Genomic DNA, 21,835 nt, shown 5'->3' with positions numbered 1-21,835 from the left:
TGAAAAGTAGTTGTTAGGAAAAACGATTTTTCTAGAAGGATTGAAGATGCACCCTTAAGTTTAATGGAATTCTTTCTATGATGCTTTACACATTTGCAGTATTAGGATTTATAAGAAATGGATCTGAATGACCAAAATATATTCCTCATATATATTTGGTCTTTGCCCGCGGTTTCGAGCTCACAGTTCCCCAAAACTTTGGAATTGCCTAAGTGATGAGGGCTTCAAGGTGTCTTTTGTTATGTTAATCAGGCTGCTTCGGGAAAGCTCCTCAGTGTGGGGGCTGGTTGCTTCTGGAGCCCATCAAGTGATTAGAGGGTTGACACTCTAAGTCCCACCCTGCCCCCCACCCCCGGCCCCGGAGGGAGAGAGGGGCTGGAGATTGAGTTCAATCACGAATGGTCAATGATTTAATCGATCACACGTATGTAACGAGGCCTCCATAAAAACCCCCAAAGAGAGGCCGGGGCTGGGAGAGTTTTTTGCTCGGCGAACACGTGGAGATTCCGGGAGACGGGCGGCCTGGAGAGGGCAGGGGAGCTGTGCGCCCTTTCTCCAGACCTCGCCCTATGGATCTCTTCTTTCTGGGAGTTCCTGAGTTACATCCTTCTATAATTAGCCGGTGATCTAGTAAGTAATATGTTTCTCTGAGTTCTGGGAGCCTCTAGCAAATTAATTGAACCCAAGGAAGGGCTGTCAGGAACCTCTGATTTAGAGCCAGTGGGTCTGAAGTACAGGGAACAGCCTGGGCTTAGCCATTGGTGTCTGAAGTCGGGGTGGGGGCAGTCTTTTGAGGCAGACTCGGGGATCTGATGCTAGCTCCAGGTACAGTGTCTCGACTGAGGTGAAGTTCGGGACACCCTACCGGTGTCCCAAACTTGTTTGTTGGTGTTGGGTGGGGGAAACCTCCTCCCCAACACGCATGTTGGAAATTGATTTTCAGCACATCAAAAGAGCACGGCCTGGCCTTAACAAATGTATTAAAGGGCAGGGAGTTTGGCCTATGACTTGGGATCACCTGAGCACAGATTCCCAGGCATTCGGATATCAGCGGTTCCTGAAGGATGAACTGAAGCCCCATTATCAGCGTGTGTAGAGTGCAGAAATCCCTCGAGTTAATACATTTATTCGGGCACGTGATCGGTGGTTTCCTGAGCATCTGGGCACCTCTGGCGGCTCTTTTGAAGAAATGTACCTTGTTGTACTGAAATCCGGCAGCTCCAAGGATGTTCACTCCCCTGTTCTTACCACTCCGTTTTGGGGTTTATCATCGCGGGGCCTAAGACCTTGGAGTAGACCTTGCTTCATCCATGTATTTGCAGATGCCATTTAATTAAAAGCTGCAGCCTCCTAGCATTTTCTCTATTTTACGGAGGAGCCACAAAGGCTCAGAAAATTTAAATAACTTGCCTAGAGTCCACGCTGGTGTACGACCATGTGCACACTGGCCTTCCAAGAATTGATTACTTGGCTTCCCAGATGAGTAGCAAGGCCTTGTCGGGTTCCCCAGTTCTAGTCTTTCCCCGTGAGCTTGGTTGGCCCATTGGTGACTCATGAAATGCAGATGAGAAGATGCCTGGATTAATATTTTATCATTGTCCTTGTTTTTAGGTTTTTACATAGGCCCTTTTTGAGAAAAGAGTACACGATCATAATAAATTCCGCACAGCACAGAATGGTATACCGTGAGATGTACCTGAGGCAGACCCAGTGCAACCACCATTAATGGCCTCTTGTCCATCCTTCCAAAATATTTTATGCATAGAATACAAGAAACTATCCACACACACAAACACACACACATAATATATATATTATATTATATTATATATATAATTATATATTTATATAAATACATAATAATATATTATAAATATATATAAAATATATATATAAATATATATATAAATATATATTATATATAAATATATATTTATAAATATATATATAAATAATATATATAAATAATAATTATATATGTTATATATATATAAACATTTATATTTATATTACACAAATGGAAGCATCTGCACCTTGACTTTTTTCACTTGATGATACATCTTAGAGGGGCACCTGGGTGGAGTAGACTTTGGCTCAGGTCATGATCTTCTGGTTCCTGCGTTCAAGCCCCGCATTGGGCTTGCTATTGTCAGTGCAGAGCCTGCTTTGGATCCTCTGTCCTCCTTCTCTCTCTGCCCCTCCCCTGCTCAAGTGAGCTCCCTCCCTCCCTCCCTCCCTCTCTCTCTCTCTCAGATAAACATTAAAAGAATGATATATCTTAGATACAATTCCTTTTCATTGTTAAACCTAAACATATACTCCTGTCTGATTTTTACCGACATTTGACAATTAAGTCTTTGAAGCACACGTAATTGAAAGAATGAGACAGTACGAAAATGCACATTATGTAGATTTGAAAATTAACAGTTTACAGTATCTGTTCTAACACCTACCTATCTACTGATCAGTTCATCTTCTTTTCTTTAATGCCTTTCAAAAGAAATGGCAGGCATCCATTCACTTCTGCGGGGAACACCGAATGTCTATCATGAGCCAGCGTTAAATGTTTGTTTACAGTTCTTAAAGTAAAATTTACACAAAATGAAAGGTAGAAATCTTAATATAGCCTTGAATGGGTGTTGATAAAGGAGTACGCCGTGTAATCCCAAACTCTATCAAAACTGTAGAACATTCCATCACTCCAGAAATTTCCCTAATGCCTCATTCCCTGTCAGACTCCACCTACACCCTCACCAGAGGTCACGTTTTGATTTTTTTTCCCCCAGTGGATTAGTGTGGTCTGTTCTAGAACTTCATATAAGTGGAATCATAATGTCCTGTCTCGTGGAAGGCTTTTACTTGACATCCTATTCGTTCGTACTGTGTGTATCAATCATTTGTTTCTTGTTATAACGAAAACGTATTCCATGGTATAAATATACAGTGTATGTTATTTTACATTTATGTCCACGATCCATCTCAAATTCGTTGTTTGTGTGTGATGCGAGGGAGGAGTTGAGCTGTATTTATTACCTTCCCATATGGAGAGCCAGTCGCTCATTCTACCGCCATTTGTTGAAAAGCTATTCCTCTCAACATTGGATTGCTTTAGTGAGTTTTTCCAAAAATTAAATGACTGCTGTAAGTGTGGGTCTTTCTCTGGACTCTGTTGCATTAACCTTTATGCCAGTACTGTACCGTCTTAGTAATGGAACTTGACAGTAATCTTGGAAATAAGGTAGTGTGTCTTTCCAAATTTGCCCTTTTTCTAACTCCCTTTACCGTTCTAGATCCTTTTAATGCCGTATACATTGAGGGAATTAGGTTGACAGTTTCTGCAAACAAGCATGGTGGGATTGCGTTGGAGATTGCATTGCACCTATAGATCAATTCGAGGATTGATAACTGACATCTTAGAAGTATTAAGCCCTCCAGTTCATGAACATAGCAAACTTTTCCATTTATTTAGGTGTTAATTACCTCCAGTAAAGTGCGGTATAGATAGGGTTAAAGTAGCCATTCTTCCCTTGTTCTGAGGAGAAAAATAGTCAACGTGCGCAGCACCATTAAATGTGATGTTGACTCTAGTTTTGTTTTGTTTTGTTTTGTGAATGCCTTTCGTCTAAATAAAGAAATTTCCTTCCATACCTAGTTTGCTGAAAGTCCTTATGATGAGTGGGTGTTGAATTCTGCCTTCTGTGGTTTTTCCTTTATTCAATAAATACAGCAAATTACATTGTTTCATGTTTTGAAGTATACCAGCCTTACATTCCTGAGATAAATGTTGCATGGTTATGATCTGTCGTTCTGTATTTTTGACTTTTATTTGCCCAAATTGCGTTAAGTGTTTTGTGCCTGCCTCTGAGGGATACTGGTCTCCTGGTGTGTTTTTTTTTAAAGTTTTATTCATTTATTTTTAAGTAATCTCTATACCCAACTCAGGACCCCAAGATCAAGAGCCCGATGGTCCCGCAGCTGAGCCAGCCAGGCACCCCTGTGTTTTTTGTTTTTTATTTTGGAATGAGTTTCCCACATTGTAAAATTATGTTTTTGCTTTGTCTCAGAAAAGAAGCTGTGAATCGATCCCTCTTCCTCTATTATTTGGAAGAGTTTAAGATTCATGTTATCTCCTCCTTAAATATTTGATACAGTTCACCAGTGAAGCTATGAGACCCTGATTTTCTTTTTGCACAGTTAAAAAAGTAAAAAAATTCAACTTCTTGAAGACTTATTGTGTGATTTAGATTTTCTGTTTTGTTTCTTGTCCGTTTTGGGAGGTTGTATTTTTCAATAAGTTGGCACACTTCAACTAAGTTGTCTGCTTTGTGGTTCCAAAATTATCCATAATATTTCTTTATTATACTTTAACATCTGTAAGATTTGTAGCGATAGCCACTCTTTCATTACTTTCATTGCTAATTTGTATCCTGCCTCTTTTTTACTTCAAAAAAATTTTTTAACGTTTATTCAGTTTTTGAGAGACAGAGAGAGAGAGCATGAGCAGAGGAGGGGCAGAGAGAGAGGGAGACACAGACTCCGAAGCAGGCTCCAGGCTTCGAGCCGTCGGCACAGAGCCCGATGCGGGGCTCGAACCCACGAACCGTGAGATCATGACCTGAGCCGAAGTCGGACGCTTCACCGACGGAGCCACCCAGGCACCGCAGTTGTTTTCTATTGCATGGAAATCTGCTCTTCAGGATTTATTTCCTTCTACTTATTTAGGATTAAAGGTTATCTTTGCATTTCTTTTTCTAGCTTTTTGGAGTGGAATTTTTTTTCTATTATAAGTGTTTACAACTACAAAGTTTTCTCTAAGTGTTGCTTTAGCTACATTCCATAATTCATATATGTTATATTTTTATTTATTTTGATATATTATTATTATTATCATTCCATTCAAAACATTTTCTAATTCCCCCTGTGATTATTTCCTCTCCTGATCATTTAGTAGCAAGCTATTTAGTTCCCAAATATTTATTTCCTTTTCTAGATATATGTTATTGTTACACGTTTATAATTTAACTCCCTTGTGATCAGAGAACCTATTTTGTATGATTTCAGTCTGATTAAGCACACAGTGGTCTTTCTACACTCAGATAGGAATGTGCACTCTACAGCTGTAAGGTGTGATGTTCCTTAAATACAAACCAACTCAAAGTGCTTGATAGAAGTTGTTCCAATTTTTGGACTCGTTACTGATTTTCGTTTTATTCTACGGTTACTGAAAAAGGTATGTTAAATGTTTTAAAATATTTTTATTTATTTTTGCGAGAGAGAGAGAGAGAGAGAGAGAGAGAGAAACTGTGAGTGGGATAGGGGCAGGTGGGGGTGATAAAGAATTTGAAGCAGGCTCCAGGCTCTGAGCTGTCAGCGCAGAGCCCGACGTGGGGTTCGAACTCCCGGAGTGAGAGATCATGACGTGAGCTGGACGCTTAATGGACTGAGCCACCCAGGCACCCCAGCTGGGAGTGCAGAAGTGTCCAGTTTTCCTTTTGCCTTTGTCAAATCTATTATTCTGAAGATCTGTCATAAGACCTTCACACGTAAGGCACATTTATTATTGCCACGTATTCCTGATGAGTTGATCCCCCCGTTTTTAAGTAAAAATTTAAAGTTTATTTTATTTTTATTTTCAAGAGAGAGAGGAAAGGGGAGAGAGAGAGTGAGCAGGGGAGGGGCAGAGAGAGGGGTGGGGAGAGAGAATCCCAATCAGGATCCACGCTGTCAATGCAGAGCCCGACATGGGGCTCAGTCCCACAAACTGTGAGATCATGACCTGAGCCGAAATCAAGAGTTGGATGCTTAACTGACTGAGCCACCCAGGTGCCCCGATCCCTACCCCCCTTTTTAATTATGAAATGCCCCCCTTTATCTCTGGTAATATACTTTTATTGAAGTCTCCCTTATCTAATATTAATATAGTGACCCATGACTTCCTAGGCATACTTTGATATCACATATCATTGTTTCCCATCAATATTTTTTTTAAATCAATTTGTTTCTGTACATGTTAAAGTGTATCTCCAGTCAATAGCACATACTTGGGTCTTGGTTTTTATCCATTCTGACAACTTCTGCATTGTAATTGGAGTGTTTGTTTGTCAACATTTACCGTACAATTTGACATAGTTGGATTTGGGTTTACCATTTTACTATTTATTTTCTGATGTCTCCTTTGCTGTTTATTCCACTAATGCTCCTTGCCTTCCCCCTATTGGGTTAATAGAATATGTATTTCTAGAAATCCATTTCATTTTATCTTTTGACTTGGTAGCTGTAGCTCTTTCCTATTTTGACTTTAGTATTTACTCTAGAGATTATAATACACTTCTTTAACTCTTCAGCAGTCTACTTAAAGTTAATGTGTTATTGCTTCACAGAATATATAGAAACCTTGAACTTTATAGGTCCCTTTTCTCCCTTTCTCATTTTTTAATGCTATTTTTTTGTCAGAGTCTGTGTATATGTCTACCCAGGACACTTTATGGGCTGTGAGAAAGGTGGAAACTTCATATCCCATCCAAAAGAAAAATTATTTGAAAGTGATTTTATGGGTTCCAGGTGTTAGTAGTTTACATATTAACATAGCGAATTGGAAAGAGACAGTATCGCAGGGTCACAGAATGTCAGAGCTGGAAAGGATCTTAAAACTCAGCCAGTCCAGTGTTTCCCCAGAGGGACACTGCTGGCATTTTGAGGGAGACCATTCTCGATTGTGGACTGTCGGGCACATTGTAGGACTTTCCGTGTCACTGGCACCTGCCTTCTAAATGCCAAAAATGCCTCCATACGTTTCCAAAGTCCCAACTGGGGGTATTCGAACAGCCCTCAGTTAAGAATCATTAAGTTATTAATGATTAAGTTATTAGTGATTAATCATTAAGTTATTAAGTCCCCTCATTGTCCAGGTGGAGAAACAGATTCAGAGAGCATACATAGGTAACTTGCTCAAAGTTGAACGCCAACTTTTTCTTTCCTTTTTTTTTTTTTTAAGGAACTGTGACTAAACCCTTCTTCTCATTTTAGTTCTCCTAACTGTATTGTGTTCTGAGATTGGTCATGAAAATATCCCAACTATAACTAAAATGTAAAGCTAGGAGACGTTTTTATTTCTTGTGTCCGAAATTAATACCATCCGTTGGAAAAACCGCCCTGCGGAAGTTAAGAGATGGGGGTTCTGAACCCGACTGTAGTCTGTGTTTCACGGACCTTCCGTAGCAAGAGAGTTGCATTGGCTGTTCTCTGCTGGGCTGATTTAACGATGTTTATAAAATGCTCCATGCAAAACCTTCACAAGGAAAAGCCTCAGTATAATCTCAGCAGAATAATTAGTGCTTTATTTTGGTTCCGTATAAATATGTATACATTTCTATTTTTAAATTCCAAGAAGCTCAGTTCTTAGTATTTTTTTTCTTCTGGAGTTTAATGGGCACGAATACAATCTCAGGCTGCTTACTGTCATAAGCAGAGCTGCTCAGACGGCTCCTAAAACGGCTTGAAACCTAGTTCCCGCAATTGTACTGCCCACACACGACTCAGCTCGTCCCTACGTCCCCAGGATGAGGCAGGTATTGAACTTAGTCTGTACAAGATCTGCACCTGCGTCAGGTCAGCAAGGCGATGAGGGGGGCTGGCGGATCACCGCCGAGGAGAGGGGGCTGCGGTGCGGAATGGCTAGGATAAGAAATAACACCAGGTCTTGAACAGGAAAAGGCTAAATATGACCAGACACTGAGATTCTGCGTCTTCCTTTGGACGAGAAAAAGTTTAGATGGGACTAAAAGCAAAGCTGCAAGGCAAATACACGAATAGCAACATTTAGCAGATGGAAAGGGCAAAGGGGGTTCTGAGTGGGTGTTGACAGAGATCGTCATAGTTCTTGGATTCTGTCCAACCAGATTGATGCCGCTGAAGTGTGGAAGGACTTTCTTCGTAGCGTTCGTTAGTAATTAATAGGAAGAATATCATTGGGTTGCGTTGGATTACTTATTCAGTTTCTTCATATAACAAATACTTATCGTGAGCACCTACTGAAAGTCTGGCATTGTTCTAAAATGCTGTAGTGAGGGGGCGCCTGGCTGGCTCAGGTGGTGGAGCATGCGACTCGTGCTCTCGGGGTGGTGAATTTGAGCCCCCCGTTGGGTGCAGAGATTGCCAAAAGATCATTTAAAAATCTTAAAAAAAATAAAATGATGTCGTGAAAAAGACAAAGACTGCATGCTTTCCCTTATGTGTGGAATCTTAAAAAAAAAACAAAAAACAAAAAACAAAAAAATAAACTCTTAGTTACAAAGAACAGATTGGTGGTTACTAGGGGGGGTGGTTAGGGAATGGGCAAAATGGGTGAAGGGAGTTGAGAAGTACAAGCTTCCAGCTACGAAATAAGTAAGTCCTGGGGATGTACTATACAGCATGGTAACTACAGTTAATCACGCTGTATTGTAGGTTTGAAAGCTGCTAAGAGAGTAGATTTTTTTTTAATAGAATTTTATTTTTTGAGAGCGAGAAGGAGTGTTTGCAGGGAAGGGGCAGAGAGAGAAGGAGAGGGGGAGAATCCCAAGCAGACTCCATACTGTGAGCACAGAGCCAGATGCAGGGCTCGGGCTCACAAACCATGAGATCGTGACCTGAGCTGAAATCCAGAGTCAGGCGCTTAACTGACTGAGCCACCCAGGCGCCCCAAGAGAGTAGATCTCGAAAGCTCTCCTCACAAGAGACGAATTCTGTAACTTTGTGTGGTGGCCCATGTTAACTAGACTCACTGTGATCATTTCATGATGTATGCAAATAGGAAGTCGTTATGTCTAATTACCAATGTATGATGACACAGATTTTGTGATTTTTGCAAAGAGAAAGAGGTAGCTATGGGTGAAGCACTTTCTCGTGGTTTCAGATCACCTTATGTGCCCCTTTCTTTTCCGGTACTGAACCTCTGTTCCCTTTATCCCTGTCTTTATCCACATCTCTCTGTTTATCCTCTTCCTCTCTATCCTGCTAGAGAATTGAAATTAGCAGACAGGTTTGAAGAAACCCAGGAAGGAGAGCAGGCAGTCGTGGAACACAAATGTGAGTTCCGAGCACTGTTTTTTAAGATGGCCGAGTGGGAGCCTCAAAGGCGGGTTCAGGATGGCCCTAAGGGTCATGGGTGCAAGCTAACTTCTCCCCGGGAAAGGAATCCAGGCCTCTCAGCTCCTGAATCCTACCTCCTATGGTCTCTATTAATATTTTCCTGTCAACTGTGACCTTAGACTGTTCCGCAGAGAGCTGTGTGTCTTTCGCAATAGTCTTCTGAAAGATGAGCATCTCTTCTTCTGCAGTTCCGGTAACAGATTGATTTTCCTCCTGATCACCTCCTCTCCAGTGGCTTGACAACTGCTGATTTGAGCAACTCCTCAGGGCCCTGTTAAGTTATGTTCTATGTCTACTGTGTGGAAAGTAGCCCATAGTAGTCCAGATACGATAGGGTTGCGGCTTAGACTAAGGGGAAAGCTGTAGAAAGGGAGAAAGATGGACAGATTCGAGAAATACTTAGCTGGGGCTATTGCCAGGACTTTGGGATGGATTAGGGAACAGATGCTGAGGGAGGAGGCGATGTTACAGCTGACTCTTAGGTTTCTGACTCACCAGACTGAGTGGAAAGTGGAACTCTTCACTGAGGCATGGCATGTTAGAAGGGGACCCCGCTGGTGGGGGAAGATTATAGGGAAAAATTGCATTTAAAATGCCTTGGAGGGGTGCCTGGGTGGCTCGCTTGGTTAAATGTCCGACTCTTGGTCTCGGCTTGGGTCATGATCTTAGTTTGTGGGATCGAGTCCCGCACTGTGCTCTGTGCTGACAGCATGGAACCTGCTTGGGATTCTCTCTCTTCCTCTCTCTCTCTGCCCCTATCTCATTTGCACGCGTGCATGCTCTATCTCTCTCAAAGTAAATAACTTAAAAAAATTTAAAATTTAGGGGCGCCTGGGTGGCTCAGTCATTTAAGCATCCGACTTTGGCTCAGGTCATGATCTCACGGTTCGTGAGTTTGAGCCCGCCCGTGTCTGTGCTGGTGGTTCAGAGCCTGGAGCCTGCTTCGGGTTCTGTGTCTCTTTCTCTCTCTCTCTTTCTCTCAAAAATAAACGTTAGAACATTGAAAAAAATTAAAATTAAAAAAGTTTAAAAAATGCCTTTGAAAAATCAAATCTCAAGTAGACGAAGAGATACGTTTCTGTGGAGCAGAGGAGAGAGTTGCCTTGGAAGTCTAAATTTTGGAGTATCAGCATATAGGTAGGCAATGGATCTTTGGACACCTTCCAAGGGGAGTCTGTCTAAAACAGTATAGAATGAGAGGGGATGCCCCCTTGCCTGAATCCCAGAGGGTGCCATCATTTCCAAGTCAGGTTGTGGTGGAAGGGCCAACCAAAAGACAACTGAGGGTTGATGGGGGTGGGGGAGAGGGGAAAGTGGGTGACGGGCATGGAGGAGGGCACTTGTTGGGACGAGCACTGGGTGCTGTATGGAAACCAATTTTTCAATTAATTATATTAAACAAAGGACACTGAGTGGGATGGAAGGAAAACCAGGAGAATACGTGGTCACGCTCAGTCCCTTCCGTTCTGAGTTGCTTTCCTGAATGAAAAGAGAAGGGTATCCGTTGTGACCGGCGTTCTGGGGCTTTCTCACGGGAGCTTCACATTCCGTGTGCCATGGAAGAGTCGAGTTGACTACTGCTGCCTTGAGTCGTGCTATCTTTCCATTTACTGTAGCCAGATAAACATGGAGTCTTTGTAAGAAGATCTCTTTTTGACACCAGCCAGGGAAATTTAAGACAAAATTATCTTTGCAAGCCAACAAGGAGGCGTTTTGGAGAATGAGTTGGTGTTGGGAGGGACTAGAGGACTGAGAGGGATGGGCCATGCAGTGTTTTAATGATACTGGTGAAATGCTTGGAAAATAAATGGGTTGTGAACAACTGGGTCCCTTAATTCCTGGGAATATTCTACCCCACAGAGCAAAACTACTCTGCACTTCAGTCTCAGCCAAAACTGGCCGAGGTGTGTGTCATGGAGAGTCTGCAGGTAACAGCTTGTGGGGAGGACAATATTACTGCACCAAAAGCCGTAGTGAGGTTGGAGGCAGTGAAGATACTCCTGCAGTTGACATGAAGTGGGGAGAAATGGCTGATACCATAACAAAAATGCTGAGAATGCATTTCTCTTGTGCTTCTGGCTGCTGATCAGCCGGGGCAGCCGATGACCTTTGATATATAGTCACGCTGGTCTCTGTGGTAGCCGTGACTAGAGACACTTTGAAATGAAGAAAGCTACCACTTTCTGTTCCTAAGGACAAAGGAGTGCTGGGGATGGCAGTCTTGTCTTGTGTCCAAGAAAGGAGGGTGGAATTGGGGGTGAGAGGAGGAGGGAGAAAGATGGGTTTCCCAGTGCACGGCCAAGAAATAGTTCACTCCTGACATCATCTATAGAGATTGTCTGGGATAATATCTGGCTCCCGACGAATGCTTAGTAAACGTTTGTTGGAGCTGATCTTTAACTATTTCTCTCACATGGAGTAATGGTAAGTGACTCATTCTTTTTTAAAAATGTTTACTTATTTTGAGAGAGAGCGAGAGAGCGTGCATGCACGGGTGGGGTAGGGACTGAGAGAGAGGGAGAGAGAGAATCCCAAGCAGGCTCCATGCTTAGCGGGGAGCCCAGCATGGGGCTCAATCTCATAAACATGAGATCATGACCTGAGCAGAAATCAAGAGCCAAACGCTTAACCGACTGAACCACCCATGCACCCCTCATTGTTCAGATCATTAAATGAAACCAGCACCAACTGAAGGAATGGTTAAATATTAACATTTACGCCCAGTATCCTGCATTACGTTGTGTGTTTGTGGTTTATCGTCTACCGATAGCCCAGTTCCTCACAAGGCTGACAATTCTTCAATACTTCTTAGTAGGCAGTTGAGTAGGAATGTTCTGCAAGTAAAGGAATATTGACCTGGTGGTGCTGAGCGGCTGTTTATCTTTACTGAGACAAGGACGAGAGAAAATGGATTTCAGTGGTATAAATTAAACACCTCCTGTGACATCAGATAAAACTTAACCTGTATAGATTATTTGCAACTGACACAATACAGCCAGAGTAAACTTCCAAAAGCATAGCTCTGATCTAATAATTCCCTACTCAAAGATCTTTAATGGCTCCCCATTGGTTGGGGAATAAAATTAATCCCTTAATCTGGCTCTACGATTGGGTCTACCTTTCAAGGTTATATCTTGCTCTTCCCCTTCTCAGACCCTAAAACTTGACCTATTCTTTCTATGTTCCCTTGTGTTTCCTCCTGCTATGCCTTCTAATGTACATGAACTTTCTCACATTCAGGTCTATTCACATCCTATCCATCCTTTAGTTGCACCGGGTTCAAAAGTTACCTGTTTTCATTAAATTGTGCTTGATCCCTTCGGAATCATCCCATTCTCCTTTCCCCAGACATTTTGAAGCGTTTTTATGGTGGCAACACAGGTCAACCGTCTCCTTGTAACTCTCAAATCCCCAGAGCTATGAAAATAGAAAAAAAAAGTCACAATTCATTAAAGAATCAGAACTGACCTGAACCTGTTCAGTAGTAAAATCATACTTGAAGCGATCTGAGACTCTCTAGTCTTTACTGATCTCACTTTAGTGTTAATGGTTCTACATTTGAGTTCAGAGGTATAAATGTGTTTGACAATGGGCTACTGCCCTAAATCCCACTCAGTGTGTTATTTAATATGCAGTATCTGGATCTTATAACTGCTCTAAGTCTGAGAATTTATGAATTCTGAAATCATGTTTCCAAGGTTTTTAGATAGGGATTGTAAACTTGATTACATTTATATACAATTGTCTTTTTTTTTTCTGCCTAAAATCTAAACAACCATTCCATTCTGAGAGAATCGGCCACTGTGTGAGCCTTGGGGAGGGCCTTAGTGTTCCATTTCCATCCTGGATTTTGAAGGGGCCATGTACCTGTTCCTTCCTGGTGCCTAGTCATGGAGACATGACCTAGGCTTTTAGTAGAGCCCAGGTCATGCTCCTGCCTGGGACTTTGAATTCTGAGGGACTACTATAAAGAAACAGGAAAAGTTAGAGATGATTAATTGGGGTGGTGTAGTCAAGTGGCCAGCGACAGTGGTGCCCACACCCCACTCTTCCTGTGGAATGACATGGGCTATAGTTCTTGCTTCCTAGTCACCTTGGGTTCTTGACGATTTCTGAACCTCCGTTGCCAGACTTCCAGTTCTGTGAACTCTCCAATGTTCTTTCAAGAAATGTTTCCCTTAAGTTAGCTGGAGTTTAGTTTCTGTTATGTGTATCCCCAAACCTTAACTTACAGACTATATTGTCTTTCCATCTTTGCCTGACTTGGTCAATTTGGGCTTCTCTAACCAAGTACCAGAGACTGGGTAGCTTATAAATGTGACAGAAATTTCTCTCTCGCAGGTCTGGAGACTGGAAGTTTGACATCAGGGTGGCGGCATCGTTGATTTCTGCTGCAGACTCTCTCTCCTCCAGGGTGTAGACTTCTGACTTCTTGCTGTATGGTCACATGGTAAAAAGAGCTAGCTAGCTCTCTGGCCTCTCCTTTTAAGGGCAATAATCCTATTCATGAGGGCTCCATGATCATGACCTAATCACCTCCCAAGGCCCCGTCTTCTGATATCATCTCATTGGGATTAGGTTTTCAACATATGAATTTTGGGGGGACATAAACATTCAGTCCATAGCACCACCCTCATCTAGATTTGAAGCTCGTTAAAAGTGAATCACATATCTTTTCATCTTTGTATACTCAGAGCCCTTAGTAACAACAGATAATTGATTAATTTTATATATGATAGTGACAAGATCATACTGGTATTTTGGAAATCTCACTCTCTTTCATGTATGAAAAATGGGGTAGAAGAGGAAAGGTCGGAGTAAAGACTGGAATACTGGGAGGCGATTTTTGTGATAGGTAGTGGGAATGGAGATGGAGAAAAATTTTATGGATTTGAGAGATGTTTAAGGAAACAGGTCAGGATTTTGGTGACTGATTGATCATGGTCGATGATGGATAGGGAGGAAGAAACATGACTCCCAAATATCTGACTTCAGTTACTAGTTGGATAATGGTGCCATTCAAAGAGCTAGGAACATAGGAGTTGGGGGGTGGTGGTGCTGAAGGAGATAATTGGGTCAACTGGAAATGTGTTGAGTTTCTGGACCGTTGGAGAGGTCCCATATACCATGAGTGATGGGTCTAAAGCTCATTCAGGGTCAGAGATTAGGTATCCTCACAATATCCATACGTGACTGAAAGCGGCTGGGTATGGAATTGACCATCTTCATCTCGTTGGCTTGCTCTTGGCCCTTGAGGTTGTTTCTCTTCAGAAGAAATATGTTAGAGCCCAAAGAACTCAGGAGTGAAAAGAGGCATCCTGGTTTCTAATTCCACCTATGTTGCTAGTCAAATTTGTAATCTTAGAAAAGTCACTTTTGCCCTCTGGGCCTTGGTTGTTACATCTTTACAAGGGAGCTGCTGTCTGCCCCGGAGACCTCACAGGATAGTTGTGGGAATCAAGTGAGAACCTGATGTAAATAAAATTGCTTGGATAACATAAATGTGCTTGTGAAAGACAGTGCTCTTGCATTTTCCATATGCTCCCCTACAGATCCCGGGATCGTTTGAGTTATGTTGGGACCATGTGAATACTCTGGCTAATGAGCTGTGAGTAGATGTGACAGGTGTCACTGCTAAGTCAAAGCATTAAGAGTTCGTGCGCCATCTCCAACGTCTCTGTTCCTCTTCTTTAGTAACCATGGATGCGATATGTTGAGATGGCAGCATTGTAAAATAGAAGGAACATCAGTCTCTGAGTCATAAAATGGAGGAAAGGAAACCCCACCTGTCTCATGACCCCCAATTGAGTTTATGTGAGTGAGAAATAAATTTTTGTGTCTTTAAGTCTCTGAGATTTGGGGACGATAGGTTCCTAAAACACATCTAACCTTCTTCTGGTTAACATAGTGTTGCAAGCATAAGGCATTGTTCCTGGAGGTTTTTGTGGAAGTCGGTGGGAAACTGGAGACATGGGGCTCTAAAAAGCTTTTGGAGATAGACAGGGAAAGCAATGAAGATAATTTGGGGTAAGGGAGAAGTTGGAACCTGGGGGGCTTGACTAGGAGGCTGGGGCAGTAACTCAAAGGTGAGGGGATAAATATTTGGAAATGGGAATAGAGAAGGGAAATCATACGGATGCAAATGACAGTCATTTTGAAAGAAAGTGGATGGAGTCTGTGGCTAATTGGAATGGGAGCTGTGTCAGTAGAAATTGCCAAAGACGATTCAAAGTTTGAAGCCTGGATAGCTTAAGAGAATAAAAGTGTTGTTAATGGGGACCAGGTTTTTTGGAATCGAGCAGAATTTGATTGGAAGAGGTAGCCGTGGAAAAGGAAGTTCATTATGGATATAATTTGTTTGGGTGGAAAGAGCTCACAAATTCAAGAAAATGTCTGGTATCCAGGCAGAGCTATTAGCGCAGGAACTCAAATAAAAAGATCAAACTGGAAGGGTAAATGATACGCGGAGCCACCGTATGGTGCATTGGTTAGTCCTGCCAACGTGGGAGGTTGGGTCGGAGGATAAGGAGTCCATGAGAACCACTGGTAAAAACCAAGTGGGGATGTCCGTTCATTCGTTCAACAGACATGTACTGAGCGCACATTATGTGTCCTGTATTTACTCCAACATACTCATTGCTCAACAAACTGGTAACTGTAATTTGGGTGAGTTTTATTATCTCAGCACTTCCAACGTGGAAGGCAGGCACACTGGGAACATCGGTACACATATTTGAAAAGTTGTTTTGTAGACCTTCTTTCCAGAGCCTACCTAATAAAAGACAGCTAATACAATGAAGGAGCCTGCTGAGACCATAGCTGTGACTTTAATGTCATTAGATTAATGCAGAAATAGGACTTAGCATGCCACCTATATACTTAGTGTTTATGACCGTGGCATAGCAGTCTGGGCGATCTCCGACATCCTCACAATTTTCCTCCTCCAGCAACAGAGAGGGAAGACCGTTTTAGTTGCATAATAAAAGTTACAGAACCTAGATGTAGAAGATTGTTTTATTTGAGATTCCATTAAGTACCTTACAGATACAGAAGGTCTTTCGAAGAAAAACAGGCATGTTAGCTAAATGTAATTTGACATTAAAATATAGATTAGCAGAGAACTGAGAGAGAGATTTCAAAGCAAACCATCTCCGAACTTCACTTCATTGACAGGAGAGGAAAGCCCTTACCATCCATAAAATAGGAGGATGGACTCTTGGATCACTAAAGCAGTTCTTGCTCTGATTTTCTATAAATATGGAGCCAAGCCTAGAATCGTGGGATATCTTGAAGTTACAAAACACTGCTGCTAGTTTGTAAGCACTCCCACACAGCTTTTAGTGATAGCCACTTTAAAAAGACCATCCAATATTTTAATTGCCTTGACCACAGATCTGAGGCAGTTTTTCGCTAAAAAAAATTATGAGGTCATTTTGGAAATCAACCAGATGACTCTATGGGGCCATAAAGCTTACTTTCAGCAGAATGGTGACCAGCATGTAGAAGACAGAAGGGCGTAGAGCATGTCAACAGAAATAAGAAAGGGGTGGGTTTTCATAAACCAAGGTTCTCACCATAGCCCTAAGATTCCAGCGGGGAGAACCCTGGCCTGGCCAATCACCACGTTGAGCCCTAGGTTGAGATACAGTCTTTTGAAGAATTTTCCGTATTGCCTAATTTGCATACACTTCCCTCCTTTCCTGGGGTGTCCTTGGAAATTCTGGGTGTCCTTTTTCTCCAAGGGTGGGTGCGGAAATGCGCTGAATCTCTCATTTCTGCCTCACCATGCAGCTACCTGGGATCGAGTGGAATACTGAAGCCGACCAGGAGCCTTGACTTGGTGAGTGCAATTTTTAACCAATCAAGTCAGCTGCTCATGGATCACATAAGGATTGGTTGTCCGACACAAGAGATGTCTTCTAGGAAACCTGCAGGGCGTCCGATATTTTCTAAATTTTTCGGGACCGCTCTAGATAAGGATGGAGGCAAGACATTTGCCAGATTGAACTCATTGCAGCCGTGAATGTGTTTGTGATGAGATCCATGAGACACTTCTGCTATTTACCGTTGACTAAAGCTTAGCTTCTTTATTTAATAGCGCTTTATTGATTTTTATGGTTATTTTTGAAACAGTACCTGTTTCAAACCAGTATTTGATGTATTTCCACAAAATGCAAGGTTTACCTTGAGAAGAAATTTTACCGTGTTTAAATGTTAGCTAAAATAGCACAAACCAAATATCCCTGTGCTAAGAAAATAACCCGGGGACGGAGGGGAGGCTTTGCTCCTCAGCCAGTAAATCCTGCTTCCTAAGCTCTAGTGTGCATAAGGCTTTCCCACGGATCTCCTGTTGCTACGGAAACCTCTCTCAGTGTCTGGGCTCTAAACAGCTGACTCATTTCAAAGTCTGGCTCTCAAACTCTCAGCTCACAGCTTAGAGAGACAAATGGAAACAAAGAACAGCACAGAAACAATGAAATACCAATATATACCATTCCATTACAAAGTGAATAAATTATGTGTCTTGAATAAAGGGACAGGGTAAGGTCGTGCAGATCGCCGGTGGCTACAGACTGCAGTCCAGGTGCCCTAGAAACGCAACGGAGGCCAAGGTCAGTAAGAAGAGATTTCCGTCCTTTGGACTTCGTGACCCAGAATAAAACCAAAGCTTAAAGAGATTCTCCATAACTCCCTCATATCAAAATAGGCTAACCAGCTACGTATGTAAACACAAGCAAAGAGCGTGAGCAGCAGGTTAGCTAGCATGGGATGGGGTGCGGGGAGAGGTGGGGAGGGTAGGGGTATCTTAGAAAAGCCCAAAGCCGGCTCGGGCAGTGTCCAAACAAAGCTCGAAGGTCTCTCTTCCAAGCACGTTCTAAAGGGGCCTTCCTGTTTTAGTGCCTTTGGGCCCTATTAACTCAACATATTCCATGAATACACGGAGCCATGTTTGGAATCTCAGAATGAGGGAATAAGTGTCCCAGCACTCTTATCCCTGTCAACTGGCCCGGAAGGTATGGTGGGATTTTCTGTTTTTCCATTTACAACTGATAATGATGATAGGCAGCAATGGAACTTTGAATCTGAACTCCTGAAAAAGTGATTTACTTAAAAAAATTTTTGAAAAAATTTGCTTATTTTTGAGAGAGAGGGAGAGAGAGAGAGAGAGAGAGAGAGAACGAACCTGAGTAGGGGAGGTGCAGAGAGCGAATGAGACACAGAATGCGAAGCAGGCTCCAGGCTCTGAGCTGTCAGCCCAGAACCCGACGTGGGGCTCGAACCCATGAACCGTGAGATCGTGACCTGAACTGAAGTCGGCCGCTTAACCACCTGAGTCACCCAGGCGCCCTGTGATTTACTTTTATGTATTGAGGATCAACTTTAGTTTGGTAGCGAGAAACTTCCTTTTGAGGACCTAACATGGTAGGGATTAGGAAAAAATGCTGCCATGTGGATGTTTCAGATTTACATTTTTTTTTTTTTAATTTTGAGAGAGAGAGGGCGTGTGCGTGAGCGGGGAAGGGACAGGGAGAGAGGGAGAGAGAGAGTCCCCAAAGCCCCATTCGACGTGGGGCTCAAACTCACAAACCTGTGCCTTCACATTTTAATGTGGGAAATTATGTACATGATAATATATAAATTACATATAAAAATTATATAATCTTTTGTATTTTATATATATTTAGAATTGTTTAGCTTTCGTGAGATTCTGTTGTCTCTGTTATCTTGTGCCTTTGAAAGCACTGGCCGTAGTATAGCTCAAATGAATATTTAAGCATCATTTTATTCTATTTACCAAGACAAATTCTTTGTGACTTTCCGCTGGGAAGGTCCAAGTCGGTAATACATGCCAGCAAATAGTATTGGTGAAAAGATGTGGAAAGGATCATTAACCAATGCATATTGAGTCTGCAAAATATCCCAAGCACTGCTCCCAAACAGGCAGAGTGTTAACGGCAGTAAGCAAGGCTTGGCCTTTAATAAAAGTTGTAACTCTAGAGAAGTCATGTTGTGTGTGTCCAGACTTTGGTGAAGGATAATTGGCACGTCCAGTTTATTGTGGAACTTTCCACTCAATTCATTCTGTGCATTGCGGCTAAATTAATGGGTTCTGCTGATGATCCTTGAGAGGCTAACTAAGCTGGTAAATCAAGGGAACGCTCTTGAACCAATATGTCTGGAATTTAGCAAAAAATACTGTGGGAAGCTGAATAATGGCCCATGAAATATGTTCACATTCAGAACCCTAGTATCTGTGAATACATTAATTTACACAGCAAAAGGGACTTTGCAGATGTGATTATATTAGGGAACTGAGATGGGGAGATCATGTGAAATATCCCGGTGGGCCCAATGTAATCTGTCTTATAAAGGGGAGACGGGGGGCGCCTGGGTGGCGCAGTCGGTTAAGCGTCCGACTTCAGCCAGGTCACGATCTCGCGGTCCGTGAGTTCGAGCCCCGCGTCGGGCTCTGGGCTGATGGCTCGGAGCCTGGAACCTGTTTCCGATTCTGTGTCTCCCTCTCTCTCTGCCCCTCCCCCGTTCATGCTCTGTCTCTCTCTGTCCCAAAAATAAATAAACGTTGAAAAAAAAAATTTAAAAAAAAAAATAAATAAATAAAATAAAGGGGAGACGGGGTGGCTCAGTTAGTTGGGCGTCCGCCTCTTGATCTCTGCTCGGGTCATGATGCCAGGGCCATGGGATCAAGCCTCGAGAACTCTAAAAGCAGAATTAGTGTCAGAGAGAGGGGGGCTGTGATAATGGAAGCAGAGGTTGGAATGATGCTTTGAAGATTGTTGAAGGGGCGGGAGGCAGGGAATGTGGGCATTCTCTGACACCTGGAAAGGACAAGGAGATATATTCTCCCCTGGAGTTTCCAAAAGGCACACAGGCCTTGGTTCTAAGCAAGTCAAGGCTGCTCCAGACTTCTGACCTTCAGAATTGTAAGATAGTAAGTTTGTGTTGTTTTAAGCCTCTAAGTTTGTAGTAGTTCCATACAGCAGCGGTAGTCACTAATACAGCTGATACAGATGCTCATTAAATTCAGCAAAGAATTTCACTATAGCCTTAGAAACAAGAGGGAGAAACATGGACTAGATGATAGGATTGGTAAGTGGCCTCACATCTGGTGGAAATGTATACAATATGAATGGAGCAGTGTTAACGTGGGTAGAGAATGCCCCCGACATGCTAGCTGGCTTTGTGCTTGGCTTTGGCCCTTTCATCAGTTTCTGTGAAGACACAGAAGGCAGATGGCTTGGATTGCTCTCAAGGGAATTATGCTGAATGAAAACAACTCATCTCACAAGGTTAGATGCTGTATGATTGCGTTTAGATGGCTTTCATTTTTTTTATCGCGGTGAAATTCACATAACATAAAATTAACCATTTTAAAGTGTACGTGTCAGTGGCCTTTAGGGCATCCATAAAGCTGTTCAGCCACCACCTATATCAAGTTCAAATCATTTTTATCACCTCAAAGCGAAGCTCTGTACCCAGTAAGTGGTCACTCCCTATTCAACCCTCCTCCCAGCCCTTGGGCAAAACCAATTTGATTTTTTGTCTCTATAGGTTGGACAAGTCTGGATCGTTCATGCCAATGGAATTCTGCAACATATGACCCTTTGTGTCTGGTTTCTTTCACTTAGCATAATCTTTTTGAGGTTTATCCACATTGTAGCATGTATCCATACTGCATTCCTTTTCATGGCCGAATAATATCCTATTGTATGGACATACTACATTTGTGTATTCACTCACCCAGTGATGGAAGTTTCAGTTGTTTCCACATTCTTTTTTTTTAAGTTTTATTTATTTAAGTAATCTCTACACCCCACGTGGGGCTCAAACTCACGATCCTGAGGTCGAGAGTCACGTGCTCTACTGAGCCAGCCAGGTGCCCCTTGCTGCTTCCACATCCTGGGTGTTGCGAGTAGTGCTGCTAAGAACATTTGTGTGCAAGTTTTTGTTTGAATGTTTTCAAATCTCTTGGGTGTGTTCATTCCCAGAGTGGAATTTCTGGGTCATATGGTAATTCTCTGCTTAACTTGAGGAACCACCAAAATGCTTTCCATAGTAGCTGTACCATTTTCCATTCCCACCAGCAATTTTTCGCCATCCTTGCCAACACTTGTTATTTTGTATTATTATTTTTTTAATTATAGACATCCTAGTGGGTGTGAAGTGATATGTCATTCTGGATTTGATCTGCATTTCCCTAATGACTAATGATGTTGAGCATCTTTCCAAGTGCTTGTTTGTCATTTGGATGTCTTTTAGGATAAATGGCTGTTCGAGTCCTTTATCCATTTTTTAATTGGGTTGTTTGGGGCTTTTTGTTACTATTGTTGAGTTGTCAAAGTTTTCCTATGTTCTGGACGAGATCCTAATCAGATATGTGCTTTTCATATAGTTTCTCCTATTCTGTATTTTGTCTTTTCCCTGTCATGGTCATGTCCTCTGCACACAACTTTTTAAATGTGATGAAGTTCAGTGTATCTATTTTTTTCTTTTGTTGCTTGTGTTTCTGATGAATCCATTGCCAAATCCAGGGTCATGAAGATTTACACCTATGTTTTCTTCTATCTGTTATATACTACTTTCATTTAGGGTATTGGTCCATTTTGTGTTGATTTTTGTATGTGGTGTGAGATAGGGGTCCAAATTTATGTTTTTGTATATGGATATACAATTGTCTAAAAACCAT

The 21,835-nt window shown here is 42.2% G+C and overlaps 1 long non-coding RNA gene across 1 annotated transcript in view; it reads left to right on the top strand.

The window, feature by feature from the left end:
* The first annotated feature begins 222 nt into the window (after positions 1-222).
* LOC123383465 overlaps positions 223-21,835 on the top strand; it is a 30,087-nt gene continuing 8,474 nt past the window's right edge. The window contains exons 1-2 of the long non-coding RNA XR_006593219.1: positions 223-630; positions 16,921-16,969. This is a non-coding gene — a long non-coding RNA (uncharacterized LOC123383465). The remainder of the gene's footprint in view (positions 631-16,920; positions 16,970-21,835) is intronic.

Source organism: Felis catus, chromosome X (assembly GCF_018350175.1).
Source record: "Felis catus isolate Fca126 chromosome X, F.catus_Fca126_mat1.0, whole genome shotgun sequence".
In the NCBI taxonomy this organism is placed as follows: Eukaryota; Metazoa; Chordata; class Mammalia; order Carnivora; family Felidae; genus Felis; species Felis catus.
The sequence above is the reverse complement of the archived record's forward strand: the minus strand, read 5'-3'. Positions and strand labels throughout refer to the sequence as shown.